The sequence below is a fragment of the Cupressus sempervirens genome, chromosome 9, assembly GCF_028749045.1.
Source record: "Cupressus sempervirens isolate cs-2001-9-10 chromosome 9, ASM2874904v1, whole genome shotgun sequence".
Lineage (NCBI taxonomy): Eukaryota > Viridiplantae > Streptophyta > Pinopsida > Cupressales > Cupressaceae > Cupressus > Cupressus sempervirens.
In genome coordinates, this window is record NC_143126.1 from 460,921,373 (window position 1) to 460,939,601 (window position 18,229).

Consider the following 18,229-nt stretch of genomic DNA (forward strand, 5'->3'; position numbering starts at 1 on the left):
TTTGAAGGAACTAAAGTCACACTCAAGTATCTCATCCAAAATGCCATAGTATTGATTTTCAGACTCTTGAGGATGTAAGTCGTTTCTAGATGAAATATTAGTCACTTGAAAGACTGTAGTTATTCCTGAATCACAAGTTTTCTTTGTGTCATCCAACACTTTGAACCAAAATTTTTGACCATTATAGAACATAGCCTTGTGGTGTTTAACCTGCAATAATATGTGAAACATATCAAAATTATTGTATCGTGAGTTGATAAACATGCGGGTGATTAATAAATTTGTACGTACCTAGAAATCTCTTGAACCACGTGCTAAATCTATTTCCCTTTGCGTAACATTGGAATCCCCATTACTATGAGCTTCTTTAACCAATGAAGATACACCTTCCCATGTTAATGTGTGACCAAAATGTTGACATCGTTCAATCCATACCGTCCTCCAATCAAGATTGTTTGCAATATACAAATGTAGTGCATCCCACTCTCGAGCACCTGTACAAAAAAAAAATAGACAACTTACAACCGATTTATTTTGAAGATTAAGAAATAATTTATTACAATAACATCTTATAATTTATTACCTCCCACTTTCCTTAATGTACCTTTCCCCATCAAGTACTCCCCTTCTAATTTTTTAAAAGGCTCAAGATCCCAAATGCAATCTACATGGATATTTGATGCAAACTTAGGAAGATATTCAGTAATGTACACCATAGTCTGATATACCATATATCCCTCTACCATAGAACCCTCAGGATGTGCTCTTTTTCAAACCAAAGCCTTTAAATATTTCAAATGCCTCTCAACCATCCACATTGACCTAGTGTGTACAAGTCCACACAATTCAATCTCCTCAACTAGGTGTATGAGGTAGTGTTCCTGTGCATTGAAAAAAGTTGGAGGTAGACACTTGCATTTCACACAGTAAATGAGGAATTTTTCTCTTCCAATAGTTTATATCTTCTTTATGGATTTCTTTAGATGACAACCACCTACATTAAGAGATTCAAGTCACAAAAAATATATAGATATGAGACTTTACAAAATAATATACAATAGATTACATAGCAAGAAAAAAAAATCGCAAATATAATAAATATATACAACAAATTGAACAGATATTAATGCTTACCTCATATATTTTCCAAGATCTTATATCACTTGTTTTATGTTATTGTTGAAGTGCTCTGGGAGAGATAGAGGAAGCACATACTGCAGTAATTATAAACCAATCATCTCATTGTTTTCTAACATAACATAACGAACAGTACATGTAGTTTATGAATATATTGTAAATACAGAAGAACATAAGTTACCTTGATGAAAGTATTCTAATCATGCATTTTGAGCCCTGGCCCAAATTCACTTTTTTTTTATATGAGATTGTTTATGTTCGCAGCAAATCCTGTGGGAAATCAAATTTTTCGTATGACTTCTTTTATGGCATCACTTTGCTGCTCCGTTAATAACCATGGAAGGGCACTTACATTAATCTGATCTCTATTTCTATTTGATTGAATGAAGTTTTTCAATGCATGATTGGATTCATGTATGTCATTACAAATTTTGACAATTTTTTCTTTGTCGCGCCTTCCATCCAATATCTTCCACAATGTCTCTATTATATTCTTTCCAATACGTATAGTATCAAACAAATGCACAATTTGTAAGTGCTCGTAGTAGGGCAACCTACTAAATTGTCTGGGATAGCTTTTTAGTCCCTTTGGAAGGTTGTCAGTATTGCCTTGATGACCTTCACGATCATCAATTACACAATTAGTCAACAAAAATCACAATAGAAATATATAAATTACAAACATAAACCATTAGGTGGAACGGCATTACCTCGATGATTAATTCTATTATATTCCAACTTCCATAGGCGAGGTGTCATTCTTTGTGGCTTTGATGTAGTCTCTTCTTTCCCATTGAAAAGAAGTTTTTTTGTACTTCAATACTTATGATTCCTATGGAGGAAGTGTCTACACTCATCAAACACTTGCTTTCCTAAACTTTTTGAATGACGAGATTTCATCTTTGGACCACAAACTGGACATGCAAATTTTCCCTTTGTTTGAAGACCTACAAGATAATGATGTAATTGGATTATTAAATATGTTGATTTTTATAATTAGAATTATTGTGCACAACTTGAATTCACTATAACATACCACAAAAATGTGTTAGCCCTGGGGCATCATGTATTATCCATGCAAGTATTGCATGGAATTGAAATTGTCTTTGTCTTATTGGTCTAGACATGTCATACATAGTGACACCATTCCATAACTCCACCAACTCGTCAATAAGAGGCTCAATATATACATTCATATCTTTTACTTGATATTTACCTACTTGAATGAACAGTAATATTACATAATTATTGTGACTGTTTTACTACAAGATTTGTAAGTACATGTAAATTAATAACTATCAAATGATAAGATACCTAGAACAATCATTGCCAACATAATGTGCTCCCTCTTTATTGACATCCATGGAGGAATTTTATTGTTGATAACAAAAACAAGCCACACTGAGTAAACAGATCTCATCTCTCCAAATGGATTGACACCGTCCATTGCCAATGAAAGCCTGAGATTACGAGGTTCTTCTTTGAAGTGTTGCCACTTTTTCTCTATGTGCATAAATGTTGAACCATCCATAGGGATTCGAATAATGTCATCTCGACTTCTATTGCATGCATGATAATCCATAAATTGAGCCAAGCTACTACACCTAAATAATTGTCGCATCCGTGGAATAATGGGGATGTAACGAAGAATCTTTTGAGGCATCTTTTTTGTTAGTCAATCTATTCAATATCTACTCGTATGACATACAGGGCAGTGTTGCAAATTCATGTTCTTTATAATATATAATATGATCATTGGGACAAGCATGTATTGCTTCATACTCCATTCCAATATCTTTCATAACAACAGTTAATTCTCGATATGAGTGAGGTAGAATATTTGATGATGGTAATAGAAACTCACCTATCAATCTACAGCAAAAAATATAAGTTGTTAATATAAAAAATATTAGTGGTACATTATTCACCCTTTGTTAACTATAAAGACATATATGACATACCTTAACATACGTGACATTGTTATGTTGGATAAACCATTCATAACCTTCAAGTTCAACAACAACAATACAGCAGAGAGAAGAGTTGTTTGGGAGTCTTTGTATAGGGGCTCGTATGCCTTCTGAAGTAGAGGTACATCGAGGCTATCATCATCATCATGATTAGATATGCTTGGACTAGATGTGTCATGCATCAATGTATTTATACCATCCTCTTCAATTGTGTTTTCTGGTGCATGATCGTCATCTTCCATGGGATCGTTATCTTCACCTTGGATATTTGCACCTCCATGTTCCTCCACTTCAAAAACCATATTCTTTGGATTGTTGTGGTTCATATCATGTACTTCCCTGGGAAGATCAACCTATATAAAATTGATTAACATAAATAAACCATGATCATCAACTCATCATCAAGTGATTTCATATGTATATAAATTGTTAAAATGATATAATGAATGACTTACCAGTGGATGATAGTCATGCCCCCCTTCAATGTAACCATTCTCCCTACAATGTCTCTTAACTGTTTTGATTAGCAGTCTTCTACGGTTTAAGCCCTTACAAATATTGCAAGGACAATAAGATTTTCCATCACCTTTTGTTTTCAAGTTAGACCACAATCTAGTGATTGTCTCCCTATTTTGTTCTTCACTTATATTATCTGACATGATCGTTCTTTGCAGGAAGCAAAATTGGGCTATGAAAACCTCGGTCTACAACTTTCACAAACTAAGAAAAACTGTTGAAAGTACACAAATCTTCTTAGACCTAGCTAAATACTTTAATATTTTAAAAATACTTTCTTTAACTTTATTCCTAAGATTATTTGTAAAACTTTGACCAACCACCTAAAGGTCTTATTTCAAGAGACCTTACAACATTAAGGCACTAAAAGCAATTTCAAAACATATAAGCTAAAAGTCTAGTTAAAATATACATTAGAATAAAATAAAACAATTTTCATACCCGAGTGCGTGGCTATAACTCGTGCAACAGCCTTCTTGCTTAGCTATAGAATCTCTCCAGCAATCAAATTATTCAAACTACAAGGCCTAACAAAAAATTCAAAACATATAAGCTACAAGTCTAGTTAAAATATACATTAGATTAGATTCAACAATAGCAAGCAATGTTATTCAGAATTAGATTCAACAAACCTTAGCAGTGTAAATAGTCATCTCCTCTAAACTGGACTCCAGACACAAGGGGGCATTCACATACTCTTCCCCTAAAGGTATCCTGAAGAATAAAAGCCACTATTCTTGAGTTTGTGAATTGCACCTTGAGATGAATGAAGCTTAAAAGGAATGAAAATTGTTTTCATACATTTAAATCAGGATGTAATATTTATTCATAAGTATATACCTTGCAAGCACTTAAAATTGTTGTTATATGTGTTGTGGGAAAAGAAGAAGTTTATACTTATGTGTATAGACGCACTTCCTATATACGATCCAAAGCTCGAATGTTATCAAGTGTGTCTAATGATGGGGAGAGACCTTCGTGCAAGCAGAAGATTTGCAATGAAACAAAAGAAAAGAAAATTTTCTTATAGTAAGAACAAGTTTGTTGTGTTGCACAGGGTACCAACAAAATAGTGTATAATATCCTTTTCTTTACCTAGTTTTCAATTCAGCATGAGAGCCTTTAATAGAAAAGTCAAGTTGATAACATATTTAACAAGAGTTGCAGGGCAGCATAGTTCCTGCGTAAGTCCAAGAAAATGTGTGAGGATTGACATAGATTTGTGTAAGTCCAAGAAGATGTGTGAGCATTGACATAGATTTTGTGAACATTTTCTATGTAATGAAGATTTTACTGCAAATGGAATGAACCTAGGGGTCGATTGGTAAACTGATTATTTGTATCAAATGGTGTAAAATTGAAACTAAAACCATTTCAACTGGCCACGCCACTCATGGACTATTCCTCCATATGTTATAATACTTTCATCATATATCACAAATATGAAATAGAATATGTAGCACACTGAAATAAAGCATTAAAAGATAGTGTCTAAATGTAATTAAATATATGGAACTGGTTATAAGAATCTGTACAAATCAATCAGAATGGGTTGAAATCAGTGCATCTTACTTTAGTATTTCATGTAACACAGCCAAATCCAAAAGAAATCTCACAGACAAACTACCTGAGATTTATAACCTTTATCTTCCAAAATCCAATGGCTCCTTATAGGTGTTAATACAAAGAAGCCAACTGTCAAAAACTGTGGCAGTGATAAACATTTTGAAAAATAAAATTGTATTAGGTATAAATAAAAAATAGTGAAGAATGGTGTAGACTTGTAGCCAGAAGATAACACAGTGAAAATTAATGAGCTCTTTGTTATCACCCACCTCAAAGAAACGTGCATATGAACTCCAAGTGTCAAATGTCAGATGTAAGTGCAACAATGCAAGTTTTCATCTGTGTAACTTTTTTTCTACTACAGTCAATGCTGATACATCCTGCTTTAACATAATAGATTAGTCACCAAAAAAATTATCAAGAGACCCTATGGTCATCGTCATGATTATTTGCTAAGCCAATTTCAACATCAAAGCCTCTAATATGAATATAGAGGATCATAACTAGATCCCATATGATTGTCATAGAGTGAGATCTGAAACATTGTGATTCAAAAAACATATACAATCTCTTCTAGAAACAACATCAAGTAAAATCTTGGATAGCAGAAAAATTGTTATGTCTAACAAAAAGTTGTTTTTAAATAAACTTAAGCAATTTTTAATTTACCAAAGTTTTTGCTAAGCCCACATTTGCCAACTGTGTAAGGAACTTCATATGATGCTGTGAGGAATGTGTTGATGAAGCCAAAAAATGTGATTTTTTGATTAATCACTAATTGCCAACGTTCATGATTATGTAATTGTGAAGGACATGTCTGAATTGTATCTACTCTAATTTACAATCAATTTTCATCCTATCACTGTGAAAAATGGTAGTGTGATGTTGCTTGTATTACAAAAGGGATGTTGCTTGTCAATCTTGCTGAGGGTACTAACCCCAAATCCCTATAAGGGACATTTCCTCTTGACCCTTTTAGGTGCTCCATCCCTAAACCTGTGCCAACGATTGTCCCCAAATCAACCCTTGCTAACCACCATCCCCAAATCAAGATCCTAGGTCCCACCCTTTCCAAGACTCTAAAGGAACATAGAATTTTTTGCAACCTTGTACTTAGTTTTTAGGTTGACTTCATACAAAGGAAAAAATGTAATTGAAAACTATCAACAATTAGTTATCATTTATGCAGTGTGTAGTATGTATTGTGCAATACAATTTAATCAAATACAATATGAACATAAATAAGAAAAAATGTATCTCATAGTTCATGGAATAAGCTTTCATTTTATTTTATTTTTGTATCTCTATTCTCTAAAACCATGTTTTGTTAATTTTTTCATCTTTATTTTACATGTGTTGCAAATATTATTTTTCTTGATTGATTTGTGATAGTTCGATAATTTTTGAATCTTTTGGTTTGCCTTTTTTTTACTAAGAAGATTTTTACTACTATGGTAGATAGTAGGAAACCACTGCAAACTTTCATTTACATAAAATATAATGCCATGATCAATAATGTTACAGGCTCCTTTAAAAAGAGAGAATTACAATTAACTCTTGAAATTAGCTGGCCTATTACAATTAACTTTATCAATGTGCTGGACTATTAAAATTTTGATTGGAATTAAACGATATAACAATGCACTTGCAGTCTGGTCTATTGCAAATTGACCACTGTTTCCAAAAGAATATGTTGCATTTTATTCCATTACACAAAATATGATACTGTGAGCTTGCATTCCCTTCCAAAAACCGCACTGTATTATGGTTATGGCACACAACTTAGGAATTTGACTTCAATTCTTTTGGCATCTTTGCTACTCTTGTAGAAAAAAATGATATTGCAAATATATAACCATGCAGCTCAAGACAAAATTGTAAACCTACTATATTATAAAACCCATTGTAACCATACAAACTCAACAAGAGAATCATCCATAGGACAATGCAGGGTTGTTGTGCCTCCTGCCGACATTCCTCAGGGTGAACTAAAGTAATAACCAACTCAGATCACCTTGAAAAAAGAAGCGACTAGGTTACCCCAAATTTTCTCAACAATTGGGTTGCTGCCATCAAGAAAACCCATAGTTAAAGAAAGCGATCAGACCAACCATCGACCAAAAAGCATATAGCAACACCATCAACGACTACCCAAAAATCAGATCCTATATGGACAAACAGACATCATCCATCTATCTGCAAAAAGATGCTATAGATGAGACAGTGTAAGTCGGATATAAAGAGGAAATGTTCCACTTGGAGCCAAATTGAGGGCCAAGTAATATTTACACATCAGAAAACTAGATACAAAACATATATAAACAAGTGCCATGTTGAAATATCTATATTTCTCAACCCATGTAGTGAACATCACTCATTGCTCCTTTCAGGCTTTTTGTCAACCAAATGGTTGTTTCTCTTGGGGAGACTTTACCACATCCAAAAGGCCTCAAAACTATGCCAAGTTCTTTTAGTCTCTGCTATTGGAGTAATTATGCACTAAGCTCTAGCAAGCCTTCAAGAGCTTTTGCTCTTTGTTGATATGATTTAAGATCTATTTGTCCTTTTACTCATTTTTGAGAATAATCAAAATCTCTGCTGGAGGTTGAGGTTGTCTTAAGGTGCTCATCTACAATATGATGGCCAGTAATAGTTGTCCCCATGGAAACTGATAGGATATCTAGATCATTATTGTCTGCATCTAAAAATGAATTCACATCTGTTCTTCCTTGCAGCAAGCTGCTCACAGTTCCTCTCTCTAACTCAGCTTGATCTATACCAACTCGAAAAGCACTGTGTCTAATTACATGAATAACATCATTGAAGGTTGGTTTCACGTGAAAAGAAGTAGGAGCTTTTGCATTGATCTAGATCGTGCACTTCTCCTATGTTCTATCACAGTTTGCATCATCCCTATCTGAACCTGAGCTTGATCAGGTGGACCTTTCTAAACGCAATCCATATGGGCTACTCTCTACTCTCAAATGACAACTTTCTTCTCTAGGAATGTCTAAGCTAGTACCTTTAACACACTATTTTGCAGCGAGCAACAAATTTTTAGAAGGGGCTATGGAGAACTCCACAATTCGATCAAGTCTGGGTGCATTAACTAATACATCAGGAGATTGCATAGCTCGAAGCCCTAAATATTTTTTTCTGTCAGAATACCACAAAGTGGCAGCTTTAGAAACATAAGGTGACTCAGTAGTTCCATCTTCTGGAGTAAGGTTTGATCTCTCAGTGAGTGCTTCAATTCTTCCAAATGAAGATGTTGATGAGCGTGAAGTTAAAGAAGATTTTTGTGGCCTACGTGTTACAGATTCATTGTTAAAAGCTTTTACTTTAGGTGTTCCATTCTGAGGAATGTTAGTAATGAATGTAGGCCGTGAAACTGATGGCTTTGTTGGTAGAGGTAGGGAGGCCCTACGACTAGAAATACCTAGAGTTGAACCTGGTACACAAGATGGACGTTGAGATTGTTTTGTGTGTGAATATTTACCATCCAATTTTGGTGTCAAGAAAACTCATGGTGAAGGTTCTCCATAGGGTAGCTATCAAATTTATGACTCAAGTTAACATTACAGTTAAGATAACAAAAGAAAATTGTAGAAATAATAAGAATTTGGAACTTACAGATTGCCTACCTTGAGTAAGATGTGCCTTCTTTACAGAATCTATTTTTACTCTAGGAGTGGGAAAAACTCGATCAGGGGTTTGAGGGCTTCCCACTCCAACAATCTCTTTTGCAAGTCACTTTGTTGCATTTTCAAGAGAGCTTTTCTTATGAACCATGGGGTGCTTTACTTATTTATTTCTATCTACAAGACTTTTCGGATTTTCTGCAAGAAAGCTATGGCCACAATTCCTATCCAATGGAACATCCTCTGAACACAAATTTGATTCCTCTAGTTCCTACACAGCTGAATATTTATTTAAAAAAACCTTCTTGGAAGATTTTAGTAATTCCTTTCTTGTGTATGACCATGTACCTTCACTTCCAATGTTATGCAAAAGGCTATCCTACAATGCACTATCTCTAGCATTCACATAATCACGAGAGGGCCTTACTAGACAAGTTAGATCACTATTATTGGAACCTTCTCTATCACAACTGATGTTTCTTTCATCTATATTTTCCTGTTCAAGATGGTATCCACCCCTCAAGACCCTATCTGGGGTCGGACAGTGAACAAGGCCAAAATGTGTCCTGCCTTTAGCAATGTAAGGCTGAAAATGAGGATGCCTCAAGTTAGATACTATAGACCTTCGCAATGAGGGCCATACTTTCATAACTATGCCAGATATATAATACCACTACATTTCTGTGTAAGATACATGCAACCAAATGTACTTTTTATTACTGGCCATTTTTTGGACTTAGGGCCTTTCATTTCCAATGAAAATAATGTTCTATTATTACTTTTATACTTGAATTAATGAATATTGAGCAAGGATTTTTGAATTTTATTCATTATATGAACGTTTAAACTTGAATCTTGATCTCATGTAATGGGATACTTGTAACAATTTTCCAACTTATATCCCAAATTTTTAATATATAGTCGTAAATATATTGCTACCATCCTACCATAATGGGCTTCGGGAGTGAGATCTTACCACCCAAGGCTATGCAAAATAAAATAAGCTTTGATGCATTGGACTATGAGGAACAACAAATTTTCATGGATTTTGCATGTCTTTTTGTTGACAAATCCAAGCACACTGCCATGGAAGTATGGGAGGCATCAGCATGGAGCTCTCGGCATGCAATGGAAACACTTAAAAACAAGTGTCTTGTTCAAGAAATGAAAGGGCATTCATGAGAAACATTAATAGTTATAATGAGAATGCATGACCATCTTTGGGACATGGGAAGATAAATTGCAAATAGCTTGAGCCTAGTGAACCAGAATACAATTACCAAAATGAATTTATCTCATAAAGGTTGATATTTTGAAATTTTCTTTGGTCAAATGTAGATTGCCATATTATTGTCAAGACCATAATGTCTTATGACATTTAAACTGGAACTTGATGTTACTGAACGTTAATGTCTTCTGATGTTACTGGAGAAGGATGTGCAAAAGACATGCAGAAGAATGCGTAGAGCTCATTGGAAAGAGCCTCTCGCCAAACACAACAAAAGCTCACCAACCCCAATTGCTTATGTGAGGAAAATAAAGGATTCATTAAGAACTGCTTTTATGGCCTCTTTCTTCTCTGTGTGTACCAAGGTTGAAGTATCTGAAATGAAGAGTGTGAATGAAAAATATGTTGATAATTCCTCATAGTGCAAACACATTCACCCACCACGACGTCCACTAGGGGGTGATCATGACAAGTTAAAACATAAGGGAGCAACATCTTCCATCACTGTAAGATAAGCATCCAATTATGGTGCAACCGCATGGATTGTTGAAATAAAAGCAGTGGAAGAACTATAATTTGTTGGCATTTATATTGATCTCCTATTCATGGGAATTAAAATTTGTTTTCCTGTAAGTTGCTTTCTAATTCAGGTGTATTCCTACTACCATAGATATTTTGTGCCTATAAATTGAGAAATATACTGATTTGGGGCTAGTTTGTTTAATCAAAAAGTGTTTAAGATGGAGGAATTTAATGATCTCTAAGGTTTTCCAAGATTCTCAAATTACCAACAAAGTAAAATTCCCATTATCTAAGTAACCAAAAATGTGTCCTCCATCTTAAAGAGAATTATTGGTCACCAACTTCTAATCTCTATATTTTCAGCCTTAGGAATGAATTTGACGTTTCATTTTTCACAATTATTTGAAGAGAAGTAGTTATATAAGCTTCATTGTATACCTACAAAATGTTGAGAGCAATTGTGTCCCATAGAATTATAATAGGCATTGAAATGATAGTCAACATAAAATGTAACAAAAACTTAATTTGGCCACAACAATCATCACAGGGCCGCATAGCGCAGTGGATTAGCGCGTTTGACTTCGGATCAAAAGGTCGTGGGTTTGACTGCCACTGTGGTCGAGTTTGTCAAAATGGATTTTATCATTTCATTTTTGACATGTTTCTCAAAGTTCGCTACAAAATGCGAGCACTACTCTGCTTTCTATGAGTTTAAAGCTCTTCTTGTAGCATGGTCTTAGGTGACACTATCAATATGGCTCTTTCCTTATCTTTTACAACTAGTTTTCTGAATGACTAGAGGATTGTTTTAAAACGTTTATGTTACCATATATGTGAAGGTAGTGATAGTGAAATGCATATTGATGTTTGTTCATCTATACATATTCATAGATATATGCCATTTCTTAATAAAACAATTGTTTACCCTAAATGTCTACTAAAAGGCCTCTTGTTTGCCTCTTTTGCTCTGTAGTCGTTAAAAGACTTGAAGGAGCTCAAACATTTGGACACTAAAATGAATGGGCATGCTTTTGATCCTAAAAAACATGGAGAACAAAGGAGTAATGGGTTTATTTGTCTTACACCTTGCCGATGCGTGTCTCTGCCTGACCCTCTGAATACCTCGAGTTCGCCTCAATGCCCCTCTCAATGCTACTAAAGTGATCTCCCACACACACACCTTTCCTTTTAGAAGAACCCTGTGTCACGTGATTTCATTCAAATGAGGGTTTTTGGCTTCTTCTTTTTCTCTTATATCCCGTTAGCGTCACAATTGTGATGCCTGCCATCGCAATTGCAATGGCATCGGGCTAAAATTGAAAAAAAAAAGTGAAAACCACATTACCTTTTCTTGCTGTCACAAATTAATGCCACAAATTGACCCCTAATGTATTAGTGACTGTTGGTTAATTGCCAAGGTTACCAAGAAAATCAAGGCCATGTCACCAACCATCCAGAGGACTGACAGACTGACTCAAAACAAACACACAAGGATTGCCCCAGTATCACACATGAAACCTGGAGGAAACAACGTGGAACCAATACTGGGTAACCCACAAGCAAAAAAGAAACAAATGAAGGACTTGATCAAAACCCTATGCTCAGAGTGCCCCATTCGCAGCATACCATGATATGGAAGATCATGGCAACCTTGAGGAGGGAACAAAAAGATTGCTTGGAAAAGATACTTCAAGACCCAAAAGGGAATATTCCAAATCAAAAGAAAGAGAAAATCTAAAAGAGAACCGTTTGCCAATGAGATAGGTAGGACGAGGTACTAATAGACCAACATATAGACATGAGGAAAGCTATATCCTGCAAGGATCTATCAGAGAGCACCTAAGTTGGTGGATTTGGATGAGTGATGCACTTGCTAAGCTGAACTGAGAAGGATAACACTTTGATGATAGGAGATCTAGCTAAACGATGCATTGGAATAACTAACCAAGATCTGTGCGATGTGTGCAAGATGTTAATCAAGGATGAACTAACATGAAAGTTGGATAGATACAATGGTACTAAGATAAAGAGGATGTACAAGCTGACAGACCAAGATATGGTACAAATGTATAAGTTGTTTTGGACAAGATTGGATATACAAGATATGATACAAGGTATGATACAAGTGTTGGATACAAGATTATTTACAAGCTGTATAGGAGCTCCGGATGATAAGATAGCAGGATGGCTCAAGTTGGTGCAAGATGCAAAAGCTAAGGATGAGGTGATAGCAAAAGATATGGATTTGGCAGGATGCATCCAATGATGATGATAGATGTGCGACCAAGGATGGAGACAATGTTAAGGTTGGTGGTAGCTGAGCTGATAGATGGCACTAGAGTGAATGGCTAATGAGAGGATGACATTGGATTTGCATGAGGATAGCCTAGAGCGAGATACCAATGACAAAAGAGGATGGACAAGACAAGATCTCCAAGGAATACAGTGCCCCTAGTCAGAAGATGACATGTGGAAGGAAGTCTTACGATGGATGTGATAGGATTGAAGCTAGGATGAAAAAGCTAAAGGTGCTAGGGAGATGGATGATAGCTGGGATGATGGGGTGAGGTTGCAGAAGATAAGTGGATAGTGATAGATAAAAGCTAGAGGATGAAAGATAGGTGGATAAATTGGAAGATGGAGCTAGATGGCAAGATGTGACCAAAAGCATGAGGATGATAAGCTAAGCTGGGGATGGCTGGATTACACGTGACACTTGTTTGCCAAGTATTCAATGGTACTTGTCCAAGGCGCTTGAATTTCCAAGTTTTCACCAGTGGATGCTTTATTTTTCTTTATTTTTTTTACTTTTTGACTTTGGACTTAGCTAGAATGATTTTGGCTTTCTTCAGCTATTTTTTTTGCATTTTTGGAATTTTTCACTAGCTGTTGGAATGTTCAATTTTGTTGCTAGCTGTTGGTACACCAGATGTGTGATTTATGCAATGGACTGGATTAGATGAGATTGATGGTAGGAGATGGAGGGATGAAAAGGATCATGAGATGGGGATGCTAGCAGAATCAACATTGGCACATTTTGGGATGGGTGTGAAAAGAGCATATGGGGGATAGATGGTAGATGCGGGCTTGATGGAGAATTTGTGGAAGCGCACTTGGGGATATAGGCACCCAAGATGGAGTTAGGAGATGGGGCACATGAGTCATTGGATGGGGGATTAGCAATGGTGGATGCCATTATGCATTGGGTTTCAACTTTTTTCTTTGGGATCCACATGGTTTTGGATTTTCTTTTCATAGGCTTTTGCATTATTTTGCATTCTTTGATTAGATTTTTCCTTTTTGGAGTATGTCTTTTAGAATAGACATATGATTGCCTAGGATGTGGATTTTTAGCTCTATCCATTTTGAAGTTGGCATTCACATTGCTGTGGTAAGCTTTGGGAAGATGGTTATGAGAAGGTTTACGAGATGGAGAGGATATGTAGGAGCTTATAGTGGGAGGATGATGGATGATAGGTAGAGAGATGTACCTTTGTTGATTCTGAATAAGAATGAAAGGAGTGGGATTTTTATGCTGGATGATAGGAGGATGGCTGATGGTAGATTTTGGTACATAGGGACCCAAAATGAATTTAGTGGATGAAGGGGGGATATGGTAAGTTGTTTTGGGTTGCAAAGATGGTGGAGGGGGGATGACATAAGATTTCTTGAAGGAGTGATGGGAGGCTGGCATGGTGGGTCTGGAGATAGGCTTGGTTTGGGGATGGCATGTACCAACACTTTTAGATAGTGAGCCTTTGGACACATATCCAAGACCATGAAATCCTAGATTCTTTTGTGCAATAATAGGCTTTCTTATTCCTTGCTCTTGTGGTCCTAAACCTTGACCTTGATAATGCCATCGATTGAGCATTTGAACGAGCTGAGGAAACTTTTTGCTTGTAGAAAATGGTAGAAGTGCTTTATTGGATGTACTGCAATGGGGAGATACTGTTCTTAATTCTTCTACTAAGAGGGGGCCACCATGGATGAATGTAAGTGAACCAAAAGGGTAGATTATAGATGGTGGAATAGCTTGGATAGGTGGTAAGATGGAAGCATGGAGCAGAGGAGATGGTAGGATAGGATCTTGATTTAGCTGATGGGATTAAAAGATATCTTGCAGTAGAGGAGGTATGGCTTGAGGTTTTGGAGATGGAGGGGATGGTGACTGCACTATGGATGGAAGACATGGTATGATGATATCTTTGTTTATGCTTTGGGGGATTTCAACATGCTTTTGGGCAGGATCTTGATAGGATTGGATTAGAGTGGATGGTACGATAGAAGGTGAAGGGATAGATTCTTCAAAGGCAGGGGATGGATAGATGGGAGATTTGGTAGTGGAGATGGGTGAGTAGAAGATGGATGCATAAGGTTCATTACAAGAGATTTGGGAAATGCTTGGAGGTGATGTGGATAGGATTTGGAGGGATTTGACAGGTGGTGGGATTTTGATGCTTGCGAGAAGTGGAAAGATTTTAAACAATTTGATGGATGGTATGGGGATGATAGCTATGGGAGATGGAGGTGATATTATAGATGGGGAAGCTTCATCACTAACTACTTCACATGGTTGGATAAGATGACATGGCTTATTGACTGTTGGAGGCAGCTTTTCTTGTATTTCCTCTAGGAGATTCCTGGGAGACTCATGTGTTGGAGATGGAGGTTGTGGATTGACAGGAATAGCTAGTGTGATGGGGGTAGAAGATTGGAATCTTGGTTGATTTGGTGATGGAGGAGAAGCTGGGATATGAGATGGTATGACTAGATAGTTTGGAGGAATGCTTGGATTTTGGGGGATGGTTGGCGGAAGGCATCTAAGGCTCTCAAGATACCCATCATAGTCAACAAGATTTTCATCATCATTGGAATAGAATGTAGTAGGAGAAAGGAAAATGTGACCAAACTCATCATGATAGGGTTGGGATTTCATATTTTGATGATGAGTTGGATGGGGATGGGGTCTTGCATATGGATGAACACAGAAGCTCATGGTTGGATTTGGATTAAGCGCAAATTTTGGATTGGCTGATGAAAGATTTCCTAGGGAGAGTCAGAGCTACATGAAAGACCTAAGGAGGATTGGCTAGAGATTTCTGGCTTTCCTATGGATGGAAGACTTCAAGGGTATGCTGTCAAAAAGTGAGAGTTTTGCTTCCCTATGTGCAGGATTGGTGGCTTTTGGTGTCAACTTGAGGATAGACAAATGATCCTATGGGCATGACACAAGATTGACCACTTGTAGATCTCAACATTTAGCTTAAGGTGATGAGGGATGACAAGTGACAAGGCTAGATTACCCTAGACAAAGCTCTATCAAAAGGATAACCTTGGGGAGATTGAGGGATTTGGATAGATTGATTGGATAGCAAACTCTAGCAGAGTAACAAAAATTCCTTAAAGGCTTGAGTGATTTTGGATTAGGTTGCTAGCTGGCTGGGGGGATGATTTGGATGGACTTTGGATTTGGTATTGTTCTAAAGCAAAGAACTAGATAGATTCAATTGTAGTGGGGGAGTTTGGATGATTTTCTGATGAAGCAGTGACTACACTAAGTATGCCTTGAGCTGGGAGATTTTTCTTTTCTGGGATTTTGACCAAAGTTGGAAAACATTCATTCAAAAGCTATGAACAAACAAGCAAACAAAAGTTTGGAGCAAGCACGTCAAACACACCAACATCCTAGGAAGCTTTCTACAAGGATGAAATTTGGTTTAGCTAGGGAGTCCTCAATATACACAACGTATGTGAGGCCCAAATCCATAGATGAAACTAAAAAGATGTCACACAGCTAAGAGGAGTGGTAACCCACTTCTCCTCTTTCACTTCTCAAGGGTATAAAGTTCTTTAAGTCTTAGTCCAAGTGACAGAATTTTGATCCCAAGAGAGGTGTCTTTGGATTCACCTCTCAATCTTTATACTCCACTGGAATGTTGGAGTTGAGGTCATCCCAAGGGGTGATGAAATCCCTGAGCAGGCCTCCTAAAACTTAAACAAGATTTTGGATCCCAATCTTATGCACCCAAGATGGCCTCGAAAGACGACAAGGGGAGAGAAGACTTGGATGATCTTGGGCTAAAAGATAGAGTTCTTTTCCAACTGACGCTTAAGTTTTCTGATCTAGAATTTTTGAAAACACACATGATTAAGATGCAAAGGTTCAATTCCAATTTGAAATGTGCCAACAAAAGTAAAATTGATCGAAGAATGCAAGAAAGAAGAAGAGTTAGGATCAACAAGAAAATAAACATGCGTGCCCGAAGGCCCTCCATGTCAAGTATCGATTGATTTTCTTTAAGGCATTCAAGATAGAGTGTGATTTTGTTTTAAGCTCAAAACAAAGATGTGTGTAAAGGTCGATTTCAAGTGCGTGCTCGAAGGCCCTCCACTTCAAGATTTGTTCAATTTTTATGCCCAAATGAAGTGTTAGCGAGACGAATGTGCATTCAAGAAAAAATTTTATCTTAGAAAAACCAATAAAAATTCAAGTGAGTGGAGTTTGATTTTTGTGGAGAATTTAACACCTTCTTAGGTAGACCCATCCCCATATATGGCGCTGATATTGCAACCAATGGTTAGAATGATGGATGATTAAAGAGGGTAACTCCAACAACAAACTCACTCAAAGTGTCTTTATTTGTTTTGATCTATGATGGGTGATGTATGATAATGATTATTTGATCTGTGGCATTCAAGATTGGATTTGTTATGCATTCCAATTAAAAAAACAAACTTGATTTTAATTCATGGCACACAAGAGTGATTTAACAACATGCATTCAAAGACGAGTGTTTAAACATTCAAGTTCTTTCCTTCGAGCATTCAAGATTGAGATTTTGCGTGTTATTTTAAGAACTTTGAAGTGCTTTGTTTTAACTTTAGATCATTCAAGATTGAGTTTGTTTGAATTGAAATTCAAAGAGGAAGGAATAGGGATACTTTTCTTTCCAATTTAGATCATTCAAGATTGTTTTTGACTCAAAAAAATGACTCTTTGGACTTTGGTTTTCATTCAAGATTTTGTGGTCTAGTTTGCATGTTTTAAGCCCAAAAATGATATTCCTAGATTGTTTTGATGCATGAAAAACTTAAGAAACATTCAAGATTTTGCAACAAGGCATTTGTTTGGAACAAATAACAAAGCTTTTACAACAATTTTGGCAACCATTTAGGACTCTTAATTTTCATGAGATTTTAAAAGAACTTTAAAATATTTGCAAATGAAGTTCATTTTATCCCTGATTAATGCTTTGAGTTTGATTTAGAATTTTGTGTGCACTTAGTGTTGATTTTGAACCTTTTGAAATGGAAACTTGAAGTTCTTTTTAAGTTTTCAAAAATGAAGTGTTCCTAACTTTGCATGAATGCATCTAAAACCTTGATGTTGCAAGTATGCAAATGATTGGATTGATTTAGTTTCACTTGTTAAAAGATTTTTTTATTTTTTTTCAAATTTTTAGTTTTTAATGGATTTAAGTATGATTTGGGGGTTCATTTTAAGCACTAAAACAAGGTGTGTATGATTTTGCTTCCTTAAAAAAAATGGCCAAGATCCCACAAGAAGAAGAAGAAGTAGTAGACGGAATAGAAGAAGAATATAGACAAGAAGAGGAAGAAGAATTCCAAGTGCTCCATCCACCTAT

The 18,229-nt window shown here is 36.1% G+C and overlaps 1 non-coding gene and 1 pseudogene across 1 annotated transcript; one reads left to right on the forward strand and one right to left on the reverse strand.

Annotated features, from left to right (window-relative positions):
* Positions 1-7,540: 7,540 nt before the first annotated feature.
* Positions 7,541-9,479, reverse strand: LOC149539328 (uncharacterized; annotated as a pseudogene).
* Positions 9,480-11,127: 1,648 nt separating this feature from the next.
* Positions 11,128-11,201, forward strand: TRNAR-UCG (transfer RNA arginine (anticodon UCG)). The gene has a single exon. It is a non-coding gene; the product is annotated as a tRNA-Arg (tRNA).
* The last annotated feature ends 7,028 nt before the right edge of the window (positions 11,202-18,229 follow it).